Here is a 9,331-nt window from a genome sequence, read left to right as displayed (position 1 = left end):
ATGCTGCATGCACCCAGCAGGGCTGCCGGGGATGGAGGCAAACATGGTCCCCCGTTCCCTTTGCTCCGCCACTGGTCCAGTCAGTATAGTGACATGCCTGCTGTCTTTGGCTTAGGCTCTGAAATGAGCTGTCACCCCAACCCCACTGCAGATATATGTTTCATTACATGTTCTTGATCAAATTGCATACCCATTTGTAAAATGGGTATGAGCCCGTGTTGTGCAGTGGTTAGATTGTTGGACTAGGGCTGAGGAGATTTAAGCTCAAATCCTCATTCAGCCATGAAACTCACTAGGTAACATTGGACCAGTCACGGCTCTTTGAATCTAACCTACCTCACAAAGTTGTTGTGGGGAGAAACATAGCTATGTGTACTGCTCTGCACTTCTTAAAATAAAAGTGAGATAACAATGTAAGAGACATAAGTTTTGGGCGGTATAAAATATGTTTTTTTAAAATTATTATTATTAATAAGAATAAACAATGTACAAACAAACAAGGAGAGGAGAGCTGGTCTTGTGGTAGCAAGCATGACTTGTCCCATTAGCTAAGCAGGGTCAGCCCTGGTTGCATATGAAAGGGAGAATAGAAGTGTGAGTACTGTAAGTTGTTCCCCTCAGAGGATGGAGCCGCTCTGGGAAGAGCAGAAGGTTCCAAGTTCCCTCCCTGGCTTCTCCAAGATAGGGCAGAGAGAGATTCCTGCCTGCAACCTTAGAGAAGCAGCTGCCAGTCTGTGTAGACAATACTGAGCTAGATGGGCCTATGGTCTGACTCAGTATATGGCAGCTTCTTATGTTCCTAAACAAATAAACAAGTATCTCACCAGGTTGTACACATGAATGAGCTCAACTTTGGGGCAGGGTTGTAGCTCAGTGGTAGAGTGCCTGCTTGGCATGCTGAAGGTCCCAGGTCCCACCATCTCCAGGTAGGACTGGGGAAGACTCCCACCTGAAACCCTGGAAAGCCAATTTCAGTCAGTGTAGCAGACAATATTGACCTTGGTGGATCAATGGTCTAATTCAGTACAAGGCCACTTCACAGGTTCAGCAGGAACATCTATAGCTCAGTGGGCAGACTACACATGGAGAAGGTCCTGGTATATCCAAGTAGGGCTATGGTTCAAATGCTCCAAGTGCATCACATCACACTGTAAGAATCTTGAGGCACTGTAAAGACAAATACATTTGCAGCACAAACAAACATTTATATACCGCTTTTCGACAAAAGTTCCCAAAATGGTTTACACAGAGAAAACAATAATAAAGTAGTAAGATGGAGCCCTGTCCCCAAAGGGTTCACTGTTTAAAAAGAAACATAAGGTAGACACCAGCAGCAGCCACTGGAGGGATGTTGTGCTGGGGGCTAGATAGGGCCAGTTGTTCTCCCCCTGCTAAATATAAGAGAATCACCACTTTGAAAGGCACCTCTTTCCTCAGTTAGCAGGTACTATACATTTTTACTCAGAAATAAACTCCACTGTTGTTCAAAGAGGATTACTCTCAGGTAAATATGCATTGGATGGCAGCCTTATTGAGACATAGGTTCCCATGGACTTGAACCCATTTAATTAGATGCATAAAGCGCTATTCTTAGTTGGCAGATGTATGGAGAAGAAATGCAAACCAGGGGCCTAATGACTGTGAAATGCAAGATGTGGACATGTCTATGTGAATCTCAAATGTATATACATCATTCACAACAGGGACAGACTGTAACACTGTCTTCCTAGCTTTTCTGCAGAATTTAACTGGTTTGAAAATGGTTTAATTGTCAAGACTTCCCTCAAAGAACTTAGGGAATTTTTTGTTTTGTAAGGGCTTTGGCAAAATTCCAGGTCTTTTGGGAGAGATCTCTAAATTGGGAAATTACAGTTCCCAATTGCCTTGGCTGAGAGCCATGACTAGCAAACTGGTTTGAAACTAGATTAAAACTAGTTTAAATGTATCATGTAGACATGTCCTAGTTTAAATGTATAGTGGACAGTTGGTCTTGGAACCAACCAGAGAGAAGGCGACCTTGGACTTAATCCTGAGTGGCACCCAGGACCTGGTGTGTGATGTCAGTGTCATCAACCCTTTAGGGAACAGTGACCATAGTGCGATCAAATTCAGCATACATGTGGGGAGAGAATCACCAAGGAAGTCTAACACAGACACTTTGAATTTCAGAAGAGGAAACTTCTCCAAAATGAGAAGTATGGTGAAAAGAAAGCTGAAAAGGGAATCAGGAGAGTCACTTCACTCCAGAATGCATGGAGTTTACTCAAAACCACAATACTAGAAGCCCAGTTAGACTGTATACTCAAAAGGAGGAAAGGTACCACTAAGTCCAGGAGGGTGCCAGCATAGCTAACAGGTACCGTCAAGGAAGCCATAAAAGGGAAGAAGACTTCCTTCCAAAATTGGAAGGCCTGTTCAAATGAAGAGAACAGAAAGGAACACAAACTCTGGCAAAAGAAATGCAAGGTGACAATAAGGGAGGCAAAAAGAGAGTTTGAGGAACATTTAGCTAAAAGCATCAAGGGGAATAACAAAATCTTCTTTAAAGACATCAGATACAGGAATCCTGCCAGGGAGACGGCTGGACCATTAGACAATGAGGGAGTGAAAGGGATTATTAAGGAGGATATGGAGGTTGCAGAGAAGCTCAATGAGTTATTTGCATCCGTCTTCACGGCAGAAGATACTGAGCATATACCTGTTCCTGAACCAGGCTTTTGAGGATGGAGGCTAAAGAACTGAGTCAGATAGAAGTGACAAGAGTTGATGTTCTAAACTGTCTGGAAAAACTAAAAATGAGCTAATTGTGAGGGCCAGATGGCATCCATCCAAAAGTTCTCAAAGAACTCAGATGTGAAATTGCCAACCTCCTTGCTAAAATATATAACTTATTCCTGCAATCAAACTCTGTATCAGAGGACTGGAAAGTACCAAATGTAATTTTCAAAAAGGGATTCAGGAGTGATCCGGGAAATTACAGGCTGGTTAGCTTAATGTCCGTTCCAGGCAAATTAATGGAAAGCATCCTCAAGGATAAAATTGTAAAGCATATAGAACAGGCCCTGCTGGGAAAGAACCAGCATGGCTTCTGCAATGGTAAATCTTGCCTCACAAACCTTTTGGAGTTCTTTGAGAGTGCCAACAAGTGTGTGGATCAAGGTGATCCAGTTGACATAGTATACATGGACTTCCAAAAAGCTTTCGACAAAGTTCCTCATCTAGCACTCCTAAGAAAATTTAGCAGTCATGGGATAAGGGGACAAGTACATGTGTGGATTGCTAAGTGGTTGAAGGACAGGAAATAGAGGGTAGTTATAAATGGGGAGTTTTCACAATGCAGGGAAGTAAGACGTGGGGTCCCCCATGGATCTGTACTGGGACTGGTGCTTTTTAATTTATTCATAAATGATCTAGAAGCAGGGGTAAGCAGCGAGGTGGCCAAATTTGCAGATGATACCAAACTCTTCCGGGTAGTGAAATCCAAAACGGTTTGTGAGGACCTCCAAAAGGATCTCTCCAAACTGGGTAAGTGGGCAACAAAATGGCAAATGTGGTTCAATGTTGGCAAGTGTAAAGTGATGCACATTGGGATGAAAAACCCCAACTTCAAGTATACGCTGATGGGATCTGAGCTTGTCAGGGACTGACAAGGAGAGGGATCTTGGGGTTGTGGTGGACAGCTCGTTGGAAACGTCAACTCAGTGTGCAGCAGCTGTGAAAAAGGCCAATTCCATGCTAGGGATCATTAGGAAAGGGATTGAAAATAAAACGGCTAATATTATAATGCCCTTATACAAAACGATAGTGCGGCCACACCTGGATTACTGCATACAATTCTGGTCACCACATCTAGAAAAGGACATTGTAGAACTGGAAAAGGTGCAGAAGAGGGCAACTAAGATGATCAAGGGTCTAGAGTGCTTTTCTTATGAGGCAAGGCTACAACACCTGGGGCTATTTAGTTTAGAAAAAAGACAACTGCGGGGAGACATGATAGAGGTCTATAAAATCATGCATGGTGTGGAGAAAGTGGATAGAGAGAAATTCTTTTTCCTTTCACATAACACTAGAACCAGGGGTCATCCCATGAAATTGATTGCCAGGAAATTTAGGACCAGCAAACAAAGGTAATTTTTCACACAATGCATAATCATCTTGTGGAATTCTCTGCCACAAGATGTGGTGACAGCCAACAACCTGGATGGCTTTTGGAGCGGTTTGCATAACTTCATGAAGGAGAGGTTTATCAATGGCTACTAGTCAGAGGGCTATAGGCCACCCCTAGCCTCAAAGGCAGGATGCCTCTGAGTACCAGTTGCAGGGGAGTAACAGCAGGAGAGAGGGCATGCCCTCAACTCCTGCCTGTGGCTTCCAGCGGCATCTGGTGGGCCACTGTGCGAAACAGGATGCTGGACTAGATGGGCCTTGGGCCTGATCCAGCAAGGATGTTCTTATGTCCTTTGTGTGCTAATATAACTGCTCCTCAAAATCATAAGGATCCTGGTTAAAAAGTTAATCAAGATTAGTGAGCCTCGTGGAGCTTATTGTGTGAACCCAGAATTTCAGGGCAATCCTGGAAATTGCTCCAGTTAACCAGCATTTAACCAGGGCAGGAAATCAGGATTGTATCATTATCTATCCCTGTTAAATGCTGGTTAACCAAAATGGTTTGATGAGGATTGCCGTGAAATTATGGGTTCCAGGGGGTTTACTAATCCTGATTTATTTATTTTTTTAAACTAGGATACTCATAATGTTGTTGTTGGAAGTGAAGTACTATACACTGTCTCTTGTCTCAATGACAGGAGGACAGACTAGTGAGTCAGAGGGCTAGAGGGTCAAGACATTGGTCATCCCTTCTCTACTGCTCTGACACTATCCTTTTGATATGTAGATTGCTATTCTAAGGGACTTCCTTCCTTCCAGCCACTTCCTCTCTCTTGTCTCCCTTCCTTCTCCCTTGCAACATGCAAGCTTCTCTCTCCCTGCACCATGTGTGCAGAGATGCAGAATCCATCTGCATCCAGCTAGCTAGCTAGATTAGAGCTCCTATCTCTTCACTTTGCTATCTAGAATGGAGTTCTATAATAAATACTCCTTATATTGATTTGAAACTATGAACTGGCTCCAAGTTATTTTACTCTCAGCATACACGCACGCCTAACCAAATTCCACTGTGTTGTGCCTCTGTGCATCCTGCTATAATGAAGAAGGGCTTCTATTACCAGAGAGAATTCCCAACAGTTGTGGACTCAGTCATAGTTGAAGAAAAGACCCTGATTCTGATTAAGGCCTACACAGATAGAAACAAACATAAATTCTAATTTAGCAATAATTACAGTAATCCTTATAACCACCCATCTGCTTTAAAACCTGTCTATGCATATTAAGAAGCTAGCTTTTTAAATACCAGTTCAAAATTTCCCAGTTTTCCTTCACTTATGCAAAATCTCAGAAACTGATTAGGTTGGCAGAATCGGTCTCCATCTTTTTGCATTTCTCCTTCTTGCTTCGTGATTACTGTTCACATTTTATTCGCGTTTTAAAATTTTATTGATTTTTACAATACCTTAACAATCAAGTTACACTTAATTAAGTAAATATTGACTTCCCGCTTACCAGTCTGTGCGGTTCTTGTTAACTATACATATAAACCATTGCTATAATAATACAAAACATATACTGTTCACATTTTAGATCAGCTCCCAATTCAATTAGTGTCACCACAATTTTCTCCTGACAATTTCGCTGCAAGCCTCTGGAGACCCCATTAAAATGTCATTATACTACCAATGTATTGTGAGACTTCAACAGGAAAACAATTTCAAGGCAGTTCTTCAGAGTGCTTGTTATGAATTCATTAGAATGTGAAATGTAAATATCATCAACTATTTCTGTGCAAACTTTGAGTCCCATTCCTGATATTATCAGGATATGAAATTAAAATGGGAATTTATATCTCTCCAAGCCTGGGGAGATATCAGCAAAAACTGAAAGCTAAGTAAGATAAAAAGCTTGGATGGAGTGGGAAACCTACAAGAACAAAAACATTTTGTATTTGTATATACAGATCTCCACAAGATTCCATCTTGGATTAATTACCCCTGCTTTGCTTTTACTTAGCATTTGCTCCATTATTAGGTGTCATTAATGTAATATGAATAAAGCAATAAAAGGTTAGCTTGTATGTTATATGACTGCCGGTGTGTGTGTGTGGGGGGGGTCCCTTTACATCACCCCACCTGGTGGCTGTTACTGAGTGGCAGGCTGTTTGTGTACAGCAGCAGGTCACAATGTGAATCTAGCATGATGGCACATAAGTTGTTCTAGCAGGGCAAACAGTCGCCTCGGAGGCAGCCATTTTCATCAGGAAAACCTTATAGGGGACTGAGCGAAACAAAACCCTCCCCTGGCACTGCGGTTGCAATCCGGACTGCTGCCACCTGCAGCTGCAACTTAACAACATTTAAAAGAGATGGGAGATCTGCTCATGAGCCTCCATTATCTGGTCCTGCGAAGACTTTCAAAAGTAACAGGGTCAGGCACACATTCAAGAGGTCCTCAGCAAGACTGACCTGCAGAGGGTTCCCTCTGACCTGGTGAACGCCTCTCCTTCCTGGGGCAGCAGAGGCCGTTTTCTTTCATTCTCAGCAGCTTGCATAGAATGTGAAAAGCTTTCTTATACATTCTAAGGGCACGCTTATTCACCTTCTACACATATCTGCAGCAGGCTTCCATCCTACATCCCAGCATGATCTCACACTCACAATCTGATTATTGTAAGCTGTGGCCTTGCATGATTTTTGCAGTGCCACCTGCTGGCCAGCTCTTACTTTCTGAGAAGAACCAGCTCTTTCTCCATTCACCAGAAAATTAGTAACTGGCTATTCTTGGAAAGCAAGAGCTGGTCAGTAGGGCTGCGCATGAGCTGAATTACCGGCCTGATCCCAATCCTGATCCTGACCATTCTCACATTGTGTAAACGCTGCAGGGTGTGGCTAGGATTGCATCAAGTCCATAATTGATATCAGCTCGATACATTGGGAAGGGGTCGGTGAGTGAGGCTTATCATTTAATGAAGAGCTGGCTTCTGCTGAGAAAGTTTCTGCCTTTGGAGCAGCCACAGCGGCAGCATTGAAAACTGCCACCGTCTCCTTCTTTATATCACCCTAAAACAGGGTGGGCAAACTGGGCCCTCCAGTTATCGTTGAACTACAACTCCCATCATCCCCAGCCACAATAAATTGTGACTGAGGGTGATGAGAGTTGTAGTTCAATGACAGCTGGAGGGCCAAGCTGGCCCACCCCTGTTCTAGGGTGATATCAGGAAGGGAAGTAACGTCATGACCTTTTCCTGGTGCATTACTTGCGGGGTGGGGGGTGGGGGTGGCCACAACCTGTACTTACAGGATCATAGGATTTCTTTGTATCCACAAATACACAGATTGGATTACCTGAAAGATATGAAATTTAACTCATAATATAAAACCAAGTAAGACTTAAAGCAATCCTCTTCAGGAATGTAGGGTCAACACAGACAAGCCGGATGCTTCTACGGTTTTGACAACTTTTACCGTCACCAAGGCGTAGGAATCCTGCAGAACTAGTTAGCACAGAAATTCCTAAATGTGATGGACAGACGGTCATAATCGTTTATCCAAGCTAGCCATTTAGCAACGTCTATGGACTCCATCTCCCACTCGACCTTTTCATGCAATCTTTTTCCACTGGATTTTCCATCATTTGCAGACGGCAGAACCCATCAAATAAAACATCAGAGCAACTTTGGATTCAGACACCCTCAATCAAAAGCCTTCACAGTCCGGGTCACTGCTCTTCCTGCAACATATTTCAGGCATGGCCAGGCGATTTCAGATAAGATCAGGTCTTCCATATGTCAGTTACTTTGCAAATACACATTTGGAGACAGTCTCTGCTTACTGAATATCCACCCAACACAAATATCCAGTGACAGACAGAAAGGCTCACTCACTATCTAAATACGGAAGAAACAGAGGCAAGTCAGCAACTCAGGATTACAGAGAGGGCCAAAACAAAGGAATGAGAAGACAAGGGCCTGCCTATTCCAAACCTGTGAATGTATCCACCACCACTGCTTCCTCATGTCCTCTGCCTCTGCTGTCTTCCTTACCTTCTTCACAGAGGCCCATTGCACAGGCATGACAGCCTTCAAAATGGCTGCTGTGCTGCGGGGAAAGGCCCGAATGGGCCGAAGAACAGCTGAACAGGCCAGTTTTGGAAGGAAGGGAGGCCAGCAGGGGAAGGGGAACCTTCATGGACACACCCACACCCTGCCACCTCAGAGAACCCCCAAACCAAACCGAGGGGTGCATTTCGAGGGGGTGCTGGACTGAACTGTCCCGGTCTGGTTCAGGTCCGGTTCGGACTTGAACCGGACTGGACCAGCCAGTTCCATGCATACCCCAGTGGAACATCTGCTTGAATCCAAAAGGTCTCGTGTTCAATCTCTGGCATCTCCAGGCAGAGTTGGGAAAGACTCCTACCTGAAACCTTGGAGAGCTGCTACCAGTCATTGTAGACCAGGGCTGCACAACTTTGGCCTTCCTGAAGATGTTGAACTACAGCTCTCATCATATCTAATTATTGGCCACTGTGGCTGGGGATAATAGGAGTTGTAGACCAAAAACAAGGATTCAAGTTGTGCATCCCTGGTGTAGACAATGCTTAGCTAGATGGACTAATGGTCTAACTCAGAATAAGGCAGCTTCCTATGTTCCTAGTATGCCATAACAGATGCAGAGAAAGTAAGGAAACCAATATATCTTATTGAGCCTACTTCAGTTAGCAGAGCATTTAAGCTTCTGCATTACTCAGAGCGCTTCATCTTCTCACTCGGCAAGGATATAGGTTACGGAGAACATTTTATGTGCCTCAACAATCTGCATTATCCTCCAGCAGCAGAAGTTGGCCCAACAAAAGCGATCGCCTTATCTCGTTTGCATCTCTTATTATCCACGAACCCAAGCACCCACATCTGTCTATATGTTTCGAATATGCATTGTGATCCTTGTCTTTCTAAGCACCGATTTGTCAAGCAATTGTTGCCAGAAACATTTGGGCTTTGGTCTTGGCTCTCACTCCTCCTGCTGTTAGCTCCCCTGACAAATGAAAGTCATTCTCAAACTATGTAGCTTTGTAATTATTATCTTTAATAAATGTTTTGAAAAGCAGGGAAGAGTTGCTGTTCTCTCGCAAGTCAGCTTGGAGTGCCTGCCAGTAGTTCAATTTAGCTGTCAACACCTCTGTTGAAGAACTTAAATAGATTGGAGTCGGGCTGGATTGTCACACA

At 43.7% G+C, this 9,331-nt stretch overlaps 1 long non-coding RNA gene across 1 annotated transcript; it reads right to left on the bottom strand.

Moving 5' to 3' along the window:
* Positions 1 to 532: 532 nt before the first annotated feature.
* Positions 533 to 8,311, bottom strand: LOC128339937 (uncharacterized). The gene is made up of 3 exons (XR_008313343.1): positions 8,093 to 8,311; positions 7,455 to 7,996; positions 533 to 1,167 (listed from the first exon to the last, which is right to left on the bottom strand). It is a non-coding gene; the product is annotated as an uncharacterized LOC128339937 (long non-coding RNA).
* Positions 8,312 to 9,331: the final 1,020 nt, after the last annotated feature.

Source organism: Hemicordylus capensis, chromosome 1 (assembly GCF_027244095.1).
Source record: "Hemicordylus capensis ecotype Gifberg chromosome 1, rHemCap1.1.pri, whole genome shotgun sequence".
Classification (NCBI taxonomy): domain Eukaryota; kingdom Metazoa; phylum Chordata; class Lepidosauria; order Squamata; family Cordylidae; genus Hemicordylus; species Hemicordylus capensis.
The sequence above is the reverse complement of the archived record's forward strand: the minus strand, read 5'-3'. Positions and strand labels throughout refer to the sequence as shown.